The sequence below is a fragment of the Cryptomeria japonica genome, chromosome 4 (assembly GCF_030272615.1).
Source record: "Cryptomeria japonica chromosome 4, Sugi_1.0, whole genome shotgun sequence".
Lineage (NCBI taxonomy): Eukaryota > Viridiplantae > Streptophyta > Pinopsida > Cupressales > Cupressaceae > Cryptomeria > Cryptomeria japonica.
Window position 1 is genome coordinate 497,414,526 of NC_081408.1, and position 15,203 is coordinate 497,429,728.

The following is a 15,203-nucleotide window of genomic DNA, read 5'->3' on the forward strand; positions in this document are numbered from 1 at the left end:
CAACTAAGCTTTGCTTTGACATGCTATGAACATCTCTACAAGGCTAGTGCAATCTTCTAAGTGCAGCTTGATGATTTTCAAATCACTACCACAAGCATAGATACCTTCAAGATGAAGCATATCAATGATGGAATAGTAATTGAAGTTAAGCTTTAGCTATAATTGGTTCGGTCGACTACACGAGGTACTTCACCATTGATGGAATACTTTTAGTATGAACAATGAGCTTCACTATCAATCATGCACATGCATCTTTCATTCATCTAAAATACTTAAAGCAAATTCTATTCTATTTTTTTTCTTATCGAATATCAAGTTCTCTCATAAAAGGATGAATAAACAAGCAAATGCTCCAAAATACAATAAGTCACCAACACTTGAATGATTTTATTAATTCTACAGTATCAAGCAACAATTCTTCAAAACTCTTCTAATTGATCCTTTACAAATGAAATGAGTGGGGCTTATATAGTGTTCCCAGATACAATGAATGACCAAGATTAAATCTGAATCAAGGGCCAAGATCTTGCCACCTAAACCCTAATTAGGGTTTGTTACATCAAAACCTAATCTTATTGCAACTTATTGAATATTAGCCAATGGGAATGTGACATCCATTTGGCACAATCACCGAGAAAAAATCCTTCAACAAGAAAAATGACGTCACATAGGATCATAACAAATTATCTTCTAGAAGCTTGTTTCCCTTATACTTTTCTTTTGCTACAAATTCAACGAATCTAGACGTCATGAACTCAATCTCAATTATTGGAGCAGCAAACAAGTTCTTCAACTGTTCTTCCAGGAAGCTGACTTCATCTAAGACAGAGGCAAAGGTTTTCTCCCATCCTAGCCCATAATCTTTAGTCTTGCTAGCAAGTACCATGAATGCATGTATATCATCCGACTGTCTCTCAAAAGATGATCCATCTCTCCCAAAGAATATGATCTTCACTCTCTCAGCTAGTTGCTCTGCATCTATGTGAATTCCTTCATTCATCTCCTTCCCAAGTATGATCTCAACTACCTCTACAATTTTGTCATGTATCAAGTTTATTGCTTCATCAACTTGGGTGCATCCACTACAAATATCTTCAAAAATAAACTTTCCTCATTCGGAGCAAGTGGAAATCAGGCGATCGTCCATTATCCAACACTCTTCCATTCACCAAAGTCTACTTAGGTAATTTCTTCATTGCTTGCAATCTCAACGCAGTATAATCTCTAGTGAATATGAAAGTATCATAGGCTGCCATGAGGATTTGAGTTCTTTCAAGAACACTTACAGCTTTGTCAAATATCCTCACCAATTCTTTTACAAATGCATCCGCCTTCTTGAAAGTCTTATTTATCCAAGTTTCCATCAGGTGTGTTGAAGTTCTCATCTTTTCCATATTGTCAACTGAGTCTGTAGGAAGCAATGGCGGTGGCGTAGTTGAAGGATCATGCTGCCTTAGCGGTTGCTTGAAATGTTGGAAGTAACTTTTCAATGCGCTTACTTCTCTTTCCAATTTCTTGTTCTTTTCTACTTCTAACTTCAACATGTCATGCACTATCTTCACTGTGTCATTCATATCTTCCAATGCCTGCTCCGTGGTGGGAGGACCTAAGTCAATAGTCTCCAAATCATATTTTTGTTGTGATCTCGCCTTCAAGCTTATCTACTCTTGGAGTGGCAATCTATATCACTCAAGATCCTGTACCATCTCTTGTCATTTTTGACATTTTCCTTGCTTTCTTCTTTTCAACAGTCTCTTGAGTTCTATTCAAGAAGGTCTCCAAATCAATAGGATCTTCTTCTACTATTATTACTTCTTTTGTCAACCTCTCCCTAAGCCATGCTGGGATAGCAAATTTCTCTTCTCCTACTTCCACCTTATTGAGTTGTTGATCTTCTCGAGGTGGAGAGGTTACTTCTTCATCTTCATGTTCAATGACTACATACACTTCTTTGCCCATTTTGTCATTGATTTGCTCAAATGGGATTGAATTGTCCTAACCCAATGGTTGCTTACCCTTGTTTGTCTTTTCAGATCTGTTGTTGTGAACTGTGGATTCCATGGATTCATTCACTCCATGTTCTATGCTCTCTCTTGGCGGATGATTTTCCTAGCCAGCAGCTTGATTCATCTCTACTTTGTGTATAGAGGAAGTACTAGTGGAAGGGCGACCTAAACTTGATTTATGCTTCTTGTTTGAAGGCTCTTCCTTGTGATTTTCTTTTCTCTTCGATCCTCTGGAGTGAGTGGACTGAGTGGCACTTCCACTGACGCTCGTGCTTTTTGTATCTTCATCGGAGGATTCTGCTCCTCCCATTACTTTGAAAGTCAGTTGTGTATCTCGGCTCTTTTACTTTGGATCTAGATGTCTACCCATCATTTTGTATAAGCTAAGACTGGCTTCATCAAATCTTTCAAATCGGTGATCTCCAAGTCAATCAAATTGACTCCCACCTTCTTGGCTTTCTCTTGTTCATATATCGGTTGAAGGCATTTTCCACTATCTTGTGCCTAATCTGGAATGTCGAAGACCTTTGCACATCCTGATGATGTCAATTGATAGTCTTGAGCAGATTCTTCTTCTTATTTCAAACTCATCTTGAGCATTCATGAAATGATCTTCCAATTGTAGCTTGTGTTTGTGCCTTCTTCCATTAGATCTTCTGATGTTGCCATAAGGATCAAAGCTATCTCTGGAAAAGTATGGAATAAGAAGGTGAGATTTCAACTCTTCTTCCACTTTCTCTATTGCCTGCAAGGATGGACACACTTCCAATGATTGCCCAATTGAGATGGGAAAAGTGATTCTAGTCTTGTGTCTATTCTTTTGCACTTTGTTATATGTCATCAATTGCCTTACCAACTCAAGCAATACTATCTTGTCAGTAGGATACCGTGGTAGCATATAGGGTGGACAAGAGCATCCTTGAATTTTGATATAGGTTAACTTGGGAAACTGAATATACCAAGCACTGAATTTCTTTATCAACTCCCTTGCTTGTGGGGATAGTCTGCGATGAATGCCACCTTGCAAGGTTCTTGTTAAATGCATGGTGAAGGCATCATTCACCCTCCTATAATGTGCTCTGCCTGGATAGTACAGTTGTGTGTATGACTCACATGTTCTCAAATCTCCAACTCCATTCCAACTGGACCTCTATATGTGAATCTTGTGTACTCACGAGCTCTAGCAAGTGAATATATGATATATGAACTCATGTAGAATGTCCTAATGCGTGCAAGCCTCTTGAGTTGTATGTCAAGGTTATTGCTTATGATTCTTGCCCAATTGGATTTTCTCTCTTCTAGTTGATATTATCTCCATGAAGTAGAATATCCAATTCTTGAACTGGGATGCTTGAGGAGTTGCCATGATTCGGTTGGGAAAAGTGATTGAATCGTTGAATTTCTCCTCAAAATCAGTCCTGTGAAGTTTGGTGGGTAGCTTAGGCTTGCTCTTTAGTAACCAATACTTGTTAATTATGCCAAGGCATTTGTCGGGATCATCCTCATAGAATGCCTATGTTGCTTCTTTGCTTTTATAAACCATGTCGTTGGGTTCAAGTCTATGAAAAGTTTCGCTGATAGTTGTCTTAGATAGGTAGGCAAGTACTTTGCAACCAGGTGCCACTATTGTTCTTGTGCTAGCATCATAGTGTTTGGCACATTCAACGATCAACTCATTGCATTGTACAACCAGAGGGAAACCTGTTGCTTTCACTATCCTGCTCTCCATCGTTACCTTTGAAAATCCGGAAGGCCTGGTTGTATACAAGGGACCATGGAACTTTTTTCATGTTAATTTGCCCAAGGTTGGTGTCTCCTACATTGCTCCAAAACAATGTAATCTTGGATTCCAACACTTCCTTTTGAGTCTTCCTTGATAAGGGCCTATCGTGTACTTGTTCCGATCTTCGGGGCTGCCATGCTCTACCTGCAAGAGTTGTCTAAGTTAGTGTTCTGGTATGATTATAATGTCAACAATGCCAAAATGCCTGTAGGTTAGTAATTCCTTCCAAAAAAGCTCATAAAATCATCGAAATTATTGATGAATTACTAAAACCCTAGGCGTAGATATAAACCCTAGACTTATCTAAATCTGAAAAATGATCATCTAATCAAAATACATTGCATTCAAGCATAGTAGGTAATCGAAATGCAATAAAAGAAGCATCTTATGAATAAATTCTCTTAAACATGATTAACCTAAAGCTGCATCAGCATCTAATTAAGGTCTGATTTTAATGAAAATGATAAATTAAAACCCAATTCAGACTTGCAAACAAGTTTAGAACTGACTGGTGATCTCTAATTTGATTTCCAATTTGGCAAAATAGCCTTTATACTGATGCAGTTTCACTGTGACAATGATGTCAAATGCTGATGTTTATCTGATTATTGATGCAAAATCGCTGATCTTGTGAGTTGATCGCTTTTCTTGATGATGTAATTTCGCTGATGTTAAGGTTGAACTTGTTGATCTGAAAGCTTTGATTGCTGATGCTGATTGAAGGTAGTGCTTGCTGATGTTTGAATGTCAATTCTTCAAGCAAAATCGTTAAGTGCTGAAGCTTGATCAAAATCGCCACCAATGGTGAATAAATTCGTTGTCCTAGCAATGATGATCTTGGCAATATTTTGCTTGGAGTGGAATCGATGCTTCCTCGATCAAAGTCACTGCCTGATTGACATTACTCACTTTATCAATTGTATGTTGATCAAATGAAATGATCAATGTTGTCTTTATATTGGCTGAAAGGGGTGGGATTCCTCATCACAAGGCCAACTTGTGCCTTTCATTTAATGTTTTGTAATTTTGATTTCCAAGGAATAAAGCCGACTTGCCTTATCAATTCTCTTCGTGGGGCTCCTTTCTCAAGGTGGCACGAGAACTTAAGTGCCTCTTCCTTTGCCTTGAATGCAAGATCGTGCTTTTTCTTAGGTAACGGCAGTGCTCATGTGGAAAGTCGCACTTTTGGACCCGTACTAGAAGTGATGGGTCAAGCTTTGAGGAGGCAATTTGAAGTGGCAAATGAAAAATTGCACATTTGAGTGGATATTGGAAGTGATGGTTCGCACTTTGGGGAGTCAAGTGGAAATGCCAATGATAAAGCTCGCGCTTTAGGGGGAATACTGGAAGTTCGCACTTTTGAGGTCTGATTGGAAGTTGCAAGTAGAAGATTGCACCTTTGAGTGGATATTGTAAGTGTCAAGGTAAGGTCGCATTTTTAGACTATCACAAGAAATTCACAGATTTTGAAGGCAAATGGAAGTGGTTCATTATAAATTGATCAACTTGCTACCACATTCACTTCCTTGACTTATTATTGATTAGGGTTATGACAACTTCTCGGCAACGTACAGGCAAGATTTGATCGTCTTCAAGCAATGGAAATGCACAAGGTAGAGTTCGCACATCTGGAGTCCAACTGGAAGTTCACTGATTTTGGGCTCAACTGGAAGTGACCCCAAAATAACAATTTGGCTAACTTAATCACCTTGCCTTGAGCTTTTTCATGATGATTTGAACTCTAGCCTATCCTTCCCCAAAGTATTGACTCTCTAAAACAATTTGCCTTAGCCAAATCTAGCATTGCATCTTTGATTAAGCAAGCTTATTCCTCCTACTCCTCCTAAAGGATCACTACTAGCAATCTAACCTAAAAACCTAAAACTGGAAGCAAAAGAGGGGGTCCCCATTTGTGATGGGGTGATATGTGAAATGGTCACAACAGACCCAATTTCAACTTCGGATCAATTAATAAGTGGTAAAGTTGATAAAGTGGAGAAAACCCATAAAGATCTGTAGATAGCAAGTTCAAACTCTCAAAAATATCAAAGTTATACTTTTGCGGCCATTTAAAACCCAACTTCTTGCATGGCAATGCTTAATAGTCTTTTCTCTTCGCAACAAAAGTTTTGCTTCTAATTTCCTACAAGCAGTAGGCATAAACGGTAGGAAGAAGTTTATTTCTTTCCATAATAATTTCCACATCAATTTACCTGCTCCTCTCCAAACTTGACCACTTTATTATATATAATTGAAACATCTGTAGACATCTGATCCCTAATCAGAAATAGGTGCAACATGAAGAGCCATTCCAACTCTATTTGTCTGCTAGTACCGGATGGATAGTAATTCCCAACAACTACGGAAAATCAAAGTGAAAATGAAAAGAGACCTTCCGCTTAAGTGACGATTACAATGAAGATTCATGCTAGAGCCAGTAGCAATAGGTGTCGTCATTCCATTTGATGACTTCCTTTTGCGGAAGACTAATATATCAAAGGAAACAAACCAAAGCTACCTACTTGATGGATAATAATTTCCCACAATTGCAGAAGATTTGAACCCAATGGGAAGTATATGTTAAACTAACACTTTGTCACACAAAGTAGCTCAAACATGCCAAATGTCAAAACAATACAAGAAAGAACTTAATGTATCGCCACATTAATTACTATTTTTTCCCACAATTTCAAAGATGAATTACTAGCATTATCTTTGCATTAAATTCAAAAGACATCATTACCATTTCGTGAAAGCATCGGAGACTCTAAAGAATCATAGTGCAAGTTTCTTTAACACACAAGGAAGAATTCATTCATCCTCCCTTCTCTAGGTATTGCTCTCTAGTTTTCAAATACCCATCACCTCATTCTTCCTCCCCACTCTAGGTATTGCTCTCTAGTTTTTTAATACCTATCACCTTGCATGTTGTTTTAACGATCCTCAAGTGAATTTTGTGGGGTTTGCGTATGATGTAGATTGTTTACAGTTAAAAGTTTCAAATGCAAATAACCCTGGTTTCTTCAACGGTATTTTTTTTAATGTAAATACATGGGAAGCATGTTCTTTTCTATAAGGCAATTTTGTCCCATCTAAACCAAAAGAAATGAATCATGACTAAGGGACATGAAGTTTGAATTTCAAGGAATCTTTCCTGAGACCAAGCTCACACAGCGTTCAGGAATATCAAACACCTAGGAAATGTCGACCTAGCCGAATTCCATGCAAGAGTTAATGCACCAAATGCAACCCAGACCACCAAGAATTTGGTTTACAGTGGATTGCACATTGCCAGAGGTATGCCTATGTGTGTGGAGGCACCAGAATTGGTTCTTGAATGTATTCATCAAAGTTGGAAAACTCAGACTTGTCGCGGACTCTGACTTGCCACAGACTCACGAAAGGACTCGGCAAAAAAAAACCATAGTTTTACAAAACAAACAAAAAGAAATTAATGCATTTAGAGAACATAAGAGCCATAATTTAAACATTACACATGTCATATGATCTCCAAAACACAATATTTGAAATTTCATCATTCATACTTAGTTTCAAATTTTACAATGTATAACAGCAGCATAAGTTTATAAATGTTTACAAAATTACATATAATGACTTGTCCAAATGTTATAAACATAAACAACAAACTAAAGCGAAGACTACATCTTCCTCTTTGCTCTCCTAATATAGCTCAATTTTTCAGGCCTTGAGCTAGTAGTAGTAGCAATAGGTGTTGAGGTATCTAAATGGTGAGATGATTCTTCTTCAAAATCAAAGTCCTCATCTTTGTCCTCATCTTCATCCTCCTCCATTTCATCCAATCCTGCTGCTCCTCTCTCTATTTTTTGCAAGATCTTCTTCAGTAAGGAGGACATCATCACCATCATTTTCTTCATTGATCGTCCAATCACCATATGGATCGATTTCATCCAAGTCAATGGCCTCATGTGAAACACCCTCCACCTTTCTAGCACGAAGGCGAAGGTTGTACAAAACGAAGACAAGATCATTGAGGCGCTTTTGTGTCAGCCTATTTCTTTTCTTTGTGTGAATGCTCTCAAATAAACTCCAATTTTGTTCACACCCAAAAGCACTACATGGCTGGTACAAAACATCAATGGCTATCTTTTGAAGATTAGGCATGCCAACACCATAATTCTCCCACCATAAATCTACAAAAAAACATTTAGAAATGTAAGAATTGAGAAAAAACTGTAACAATCAAGTTTGTAGTTTCTTTCTTGTAGTATTGAACTAAATTTTTTACCTGTTGTTGTTTTCCTCTCCTATCAATTGCTTGTTGTGAAGAGAAGAGTCTCCCCTTTGCACCCTTGTACATCTTGAACAATGAACATTTCCAATTCATAAATAGATAGTCAAACTCAACAATGAACATTTCCAAATTCATAAATAAAGATATATCATATAGCAAATGTCAAAGCTCACCTCCAACTCATCAAGAACCTTGTCTCTCAACTTAGGATCAGGTGCCATCTTATCAATACATGCAACAACACCTACCATGACCTCCTCATCAGCCCTAAATGAATTAGAGAAGTAGAATTTCGAGTTCAAGAAGTAGGTGAAGGCATGTATCAGTTGATGGAGTTGGTTTGTCCACCTATGATCAATGATGTGCCAAAGGATTTCACATTTTCTGGTATTTCTGCCATAGTAATTTGAAATGGCCTCTTTGGCCCTATCCATGGCCTCATAAATGTAACCCATTGGCATGCCTTCTCCATCCACCATAGGAAGAACCCTTACCAAAGGTTCTGTCACCTTAAAAAATGAAAACAAATTTTAAATTAGTACAAAATTAACCCCCCCCCCAAAAAATCAGCAAATAGATTATCTTGTATAAACTTTACGTTTGTGTTTGTTACTTACCCCAATCAACTCCTACCCACTTTTGGTGAACCCTTCATCAAAAACAATGCTTACAATCTTCTCTGCTTCAGCTTTTTTGGAGTATGCAAACGCCAACCAAGCATCAGACACAAATATCTGCTTAAGATGAGGAATGGCACCAAGAATGCTCTGCAAAGTGATGAAGTGGCTAGCAAATCATGTCACTCCAAGTCGCACAAGGTCCTTGCCATTTGTGTGTTTTCTCATCAAAGCAAGGACCCAAGTATGGTTGTAGATGAATTTGGTGACACTTTTTGCATCTTCAACCACCTTTTTCACCCATCCAATCTTCCCAATATCCTCTAACAACAAGTCCAAGCAATGTGCAACACAAGGACTCCATGTAATCGTAGGATGCCTCTCCATAAGCATTCTACCTGCAGATACATATGCAGCTACATTGTCCGTGATAATTTAGACAACATTCTCAACTCCAACTTCCTAAATCACCCCATCCAATAGATTACACATAGTCTCTACATTTTTTATTCCATTTGAGGCATCAATAGACTTTAGGAATACCATTGCACCATTTGAAGCCAACAAGAAGTTGAGAAGAGTCCTATTCCATCCATCTGCCCATCCATCCAATAAAATGTTGCATCCTTTTCTCCTCCAATATCTTTTATGATCATCAACCACAACTTGTGCATTTCTTACGGCTTGCTCTAGCAATGACCCACTGAAGTCTTTACTTGTTGTGGCCTTAAACCCCTTACCTGCAGTTGTAAATGCATTAACCAAACATTCCCAATACGCATTGTTCGCCGCATTGAAAGGTATATTGTAATGTCCCCTTATGGGTTTAGGGATGCTTTAGCCATAATTAATCAATTTCAAGATACTTATGACTCAGACTGAATATATTAGGAGACAACTCCACCTTAACATGCATCAAATCAATGATATTTCCCAAATCAATCAATTAAATATTCATAAATAAATTATTTGTCCATCAAACATCCCTAGTTCTTAATGTAAGTATCAAACAAATTGTAATGTCCCCTATTAGGAACGTCTCCTTCCCCACTTCTTAAATACTGATAGTAATAACATGTTTTAGACTATACGTATACTAATTTCTTATGTATTATGAGAATATATATGAAATTAAGTATGACTGTCATACATATTGTAGTCCATATTAATATTACTATTTATTCTGCATAAGAACATTATCGGGCTTCATATATTAAGCATACTTATTAAACACATCCCCATGCATACCACCAAGAACAAGGATGTTGCTGCCTGTAACTTAATAACAGTTATGATCTGATTTGATCCATGGTGATCTTACTAGATGCTTTTGATTCCTTTCCTTTATATCTCTCAATGTGAGGGAGAGGTCACACCTCTTCATCATGTATACCCTTTGGCAAGAGATACACCCTTTCACCATTAGCACCCTTTGAAAGAGTGCAACTCTTCATTGTTTCTGCCCTTTGAAAGGGACACAACCTCTCATAATCAGATCTGCACTTATCATTTAAATCAGATCTGCACTTCTCATTTCCAAATTATTCCCCCCTCTCAAATAAGGTTCTCTTCTCCCTTTTATAGCTCATTGTTGAGGGAGTCACAACCTTTCCTTTCATTTCTTTTGACTTTTCATTAACTTAATTAATTTTTAATTAATCATATTTAATTATATTTAATTATTTTACTTTATATTTTAATTTAATTTTAAATATTTTAATTTTATTATTATCATTTATTATTGAATTTTATTTCAAAGTGGAGACATTACATATATTATTGTAAAACCAAAAGTTTGTTGCTGCTATCCTTGCTTGTTCATGCTTCTCTCTATTCCATCTCGCACCTTCTTCAAGTGAAGGTTGTGCTCCTAGAACATTGCGTAGAACAAAAAAATTAGGGTCTAATCTAACAGGAATGCCACTAGCCTCACCCTCATTGTCACCAAAAGATGAAAGTGATTGACGTAAATTTGGGCTTCCACGACCACGAGTGTGACCAAGGGGACCCAAAGAGGACAATGTGGGATTCATTGCAGCTACTATGGCTTCTTTTGTTTTTTGCCTTTCTTACTTTTGCATATCATGCTTAGCAAGAAGGGCCTTCATCTCTCTAATAATCTCCAGAGTTGCTTTGGGGCATATCTCCACACCATATCCAGGTATTTGTGCAAGGTGGTTGTTATTGAATTTTCATAATAATTACAATTTAATGGAAAATTTAAGTACCTAGGTAAAGATTACAGTTACATGAAGAAAATTTCAGAAAATCTTTCAATTATTTTCAATTTATTATATTTCATACAGTTGAAAAGATTAAGAGAAAGTAATCTACTGAATAAATGTTTCTCTCACACAAGACCGTGAGAGTGATCTTTATTTTCCTATGCAAAGGAGAAAAGCGAAAATTGAATAAAACAAATGCATAGAGGAGATAAGAAGGGAACCAGCCATCGCTTGGGGGTATATGGCTGAACAAATGCATAGAGGAGATAAGAAGGGAACCAGCCATTGCCTGAGGGTATATGGCTGGCATAAGTCTTTTTTTGAAGTTGTAGGTCTGCATTCCCGGCATCTTTTGGCCTCCAATCGCCTCCTTGTCCTGAAAAAGTCAAAAAGTGGTATGGGTTAGATCCAAGGGATCCAAGCAATGACTAATTTCTTACTAATCTTGCCTATACATTTGTATTATTCAATCATGATCCCTTTTTGACAGAAAAATAAACATCAAAGAAAACAGAGAGGAAAAGGTCATTCTCATTTGAGTTGGAGAATCAGTGTTTTTCTGACTGTTTGTTTAATATGTAGAAACAGGTAATTCAAAATTGCAGATTTTAGGGGTTTTATTTATGAGTGGGATTAAATGAGGCTCCCACAAGGGTTGAGCCCAGCTCATGGAAACTGCATGATTGTCAGAGAAGCTAAACAAGAAGTTTAGAGATTATAAAGATAAAAGTATCACAAGACTGCTTCGTGATCAACAAAGGAACAAATGTCAAGCATTTTGCTGAAGGAGGAGAGTCACTGTTACAATGAGGGTGTCAAAGTCTCAGAGTGGAGACAATGCTACAATTTCAAGGTTTGAGAAAACAAAGCTTTTACAAATGAAGGCACATAAATTTAGAAATAAAAGGCAGTTCAAAAATCAGTAATGAATGATGCAGGAACAGAAAAGTGTGTATGTTCAACAAATTTCTATCATGGTGAAATAGCATCTTTGCTACTTAAGTATTCTAACATGCCAAGGAGTTACTTGAAGAATGGAGCTTGTGCGTTTGAAGTTAGAGGGGTTTTTTCATTATAAATGGAACTGAAAAGAAGTTCTTTTTACTAGGGAATGCTTATTAATAAGCTATATACACTAATCCCGAATTCAAATTACAGCAAAAACCCATCAACAAATTGTGCCTATAGAAATTTGCAGAGTTCTGTGCATAAAGGAATTTACAGAGTTGTCCTTGTGCGTGAAGAAATTTTGCAGAGCTGCCTGTGCGTGAAAACCCACCAGCAGTGTTTCATTCAAAGGGAAACAAACAGAGATTTCTTCTTTAAATTGCAAGCAAAAATCCATAAATTGCAAAGATTTCATTCATGATAATATGATAGACCCAACATAGAGATACAAGAAAAAACTCAGAAAATTGCAGAGAGGGTTTCGTGAAAAAATGCAGAGTTTCCTTCTTTTGATAATGAAAAGCAAAATCTACAAATTCTGTCTGAATTGCAGAAATTCCACAAAAAATGGTAAACCCATAATATAGTTGCCTGTGCGTAAAGGAAAAAACAAATTTACATAGTTTCGAGCAAATGAAATTTTGCAGAGTTGCCTATGCGAGAAGAATCAACAAGTTTCTTGAAGAAAACAAAGAGAATCGCAGGAAAAGACAAAAATAGGCGCAGCTTCCTGAAAAAATATAGAGATTTCTTCATAAAATACAAGCAAAACTCATTCAAATGGCCGAGTGCACAGTTGGAAAACCAAAAATTGCAGAGAGTCTTTCGAAGAATGCAGTTCGAAGAAATACCTTTTTTATTTGCAAATGAGAAAAAATGTCGTGATTTATTAACAATCCCTGCAAGGCCAAAAATAGTGCAGACCGAATGAGGCTATAGACAGCTGCCAGAAGAAGAGGAGTCAACACGCAGCTTCCATTTTTCATCTCCACGTCCAAACCCTAACAGCTCGGTAGATTAACTCTTGAGCAAAGGAAAAATGCAAAATGAATGATAGACTTTAGGTTTTTTGCCGCTATATTCCCCTTGCCTTACTTTTCCCATTTTAATGGGATTGTATTTCATTTTTGAAATGCGAGTAATGCATACATGGTGGTCGAGTTTCCAAAAACTCCCACTTATATTAAGATATCATTGCCTAGCCGTGGGGAGGCTTTAAAACCCCTAAGTCTTTTAAAGACTTATAAATTAAAAAGATGTAAATTAATTTTTAATAATTAGTTATTATATTAATGTTGTAAAATTACATTTCTAAGCAACATTAAATAATAACTAATTATTCAAATTAATAATTTTTGCATATAATAGAAAATTTCCTAGCACCATATTCTATAAGGAAATTAATTTTTGCATCTTTTTAGCCTTTTGAATTCAATATTTTTCACCCATAGACACATTGAAACTGTAAAATGAATATTCTAATTGGATAATTTATAAATCCAATTAGTATTTATTATTTGTGTCTTTAATGTTTATTCCCAATATGCATATGGAGGGAAAATATTGAACTCAAAAGAGGTAAAGTTATCTCATGAGTTTGGGGTCGAATTTGAGCTTAAGGTGCAGTTATGCATGGGTTTGTGCCAATTTTCCAGCAGTTAAAACTTGATTTTGAGTGTTTCATGGGTCAACCTTCAGTTGACCAAGAGTTTAGACCAGATTTCACACATTTATGTAGAATTTGAAGCCTTTTTGGGGGGATTTCTTTCTCTACTCGGATTTTGGAGATATTTTGAGTTGAAGATCACTCTAGTATGCTTTCAGTTGACTTGCAGTCATCTCATCCTTGCTTTTGGAAGGCACTTTTGTATAAAGGAAAAAAGCTTTTCATTGGGGAGGGGTTCTGGATTATTTCTCAAGCTTTGTAGAGATTTCTTTCTTGTAACCCATTTACAATTTTGACAGAAAATTCAATAAAATATCAGTTTATGCCTTCACATTTCTGAGCTTATTATTGATTGTGTGATTGAGAGTAATTATCATATTGTGTTATTCATCAAATAACCTTTTTGAAATTTCTGTCTCATGCATGAATCACAGGTTATGCATTGTGATTTATCAGTTTAATTGTTTGAGAAGGTCATTTCCTTTCAATTTTTCTGAGTGATGATCCTTTGCATGAAACATTTTTTGTGATATAGATTCAAAGATGTTATTTGTGTAAAACAGGGTGGCTTTAGAAGAGTTTCTCTGTCATTTTTTCAAATCAATATGGTGTATCACTCTATTTAGGTTGTTAGTTTCTTTTCCATCTTTATTTTTTCCCTCTCCCTTTTCCAAAAAGCTTTTTTCCAAGGTTTTGTTAGAATAGGTGATCCATCAGTATCAGGAACCGGCCTATCCGGAGGTCCAATCATACCAATAGTTTAGCCACAGACTCATGATTGTTCCCATGTTATATCCCAAAGTGCTGGGTTTTAATAACTTAGTTTTCGGGTGCACTTCTGGGCCTTAACAGTGGTATTTTAGTCTATTGATTCCACCAGTCATCAATTTCGTACATTAAGTGCAAGTGACCTCCCCCTTTTTGTTTCCTGGTATCCCATACTTCCATGCTTTGTCTTTTTGTCTTCCTAACCTTGGGGTTGCCCTTGGAGTTGAACTTGCCATTGTTGTTTTAACATGAAAAAATAAAAAAATCAGCAGGGTTTTGTGGAAAATCAACAAAAAAAAATGATAATGCATCATTTGAAAAAAATAGCATTCGAAAACAAGAAAAAAATATAAGGAAATAAGTTGGGAAGGGAAATAGAAAAAAATTTGGCAACTTATCCCCTTGTTTTTCAAGATTTTTTTGATTTTCAAAACATGGAAATGGAAAAAAAAAGAAAAGAAAAGAAAAAAGAGAAGAAGAATCCTTACCTGGATCTCTTTTGTTGTTTTAATTTTGTTTCCTCTCCTTCAAACCCTACAAACCTGTTTTCAGCAAGTAACAATGTCAAATGAGTGAAAAAAGAAAAAGAAAAAAACTACTTTAAAACGTGGTTGGGCATGCATGTTGGGTGACGTGAGTCTCTAGGTCGAACTCGCAAGTCCATGTTAAAAACTCGTGTGCATCCATGTAAAAAACTTGTGAGTCTTTTGTTAAGACTCGCCAGGACTTGGCTCGCGAGTACTTGGCGAGTCGACTCGGCCCGCCAATGCACTCGCAAGTCCGTGTCGAGTCCCACGAGTCTTCTATCAATGGTATTCATCATTATAATGCAAAGCAAAGTTATAAAGGAAGGGTATATGCAAACTTGACACCTAAAGGCATAGGCAGGACTTTCAACATATCATACATGCTCAAGA

The 15,203-nt window shown here is 36.7% G+C and overlaps 1 protein-coding gene across 4 annotated transcripts in view; it reads right to left on the reverse strand.

The window, feature by feature from the left end:
• The window catches only part of LOC131060366 (pentatricopeptide repeat-containing protein At1g06710, mitochondrial), a 155,968-nt gene that overhangs the window by 12,626 nt on the left and 128,139 nt on the right, over positions 1–15,203 (reverse strand). For 3 of the 4 annotated variants that reach the window (XM_057993553.2, XM_057993552.2, XM_057993550.2), the window contains exon 4: positions 11,126–11,280. The exons of the other annotated variant lie outside the window; for it this stretch is intronic. The gene's annotated coding sequence lies outside the window, so the exon portion shown is untranslated. The remainder of the gene's footprint in view (positions 1–11,125; positions 11,281–15,203) is intronic. 4 annotated transcript variants of the gene reach the window in all.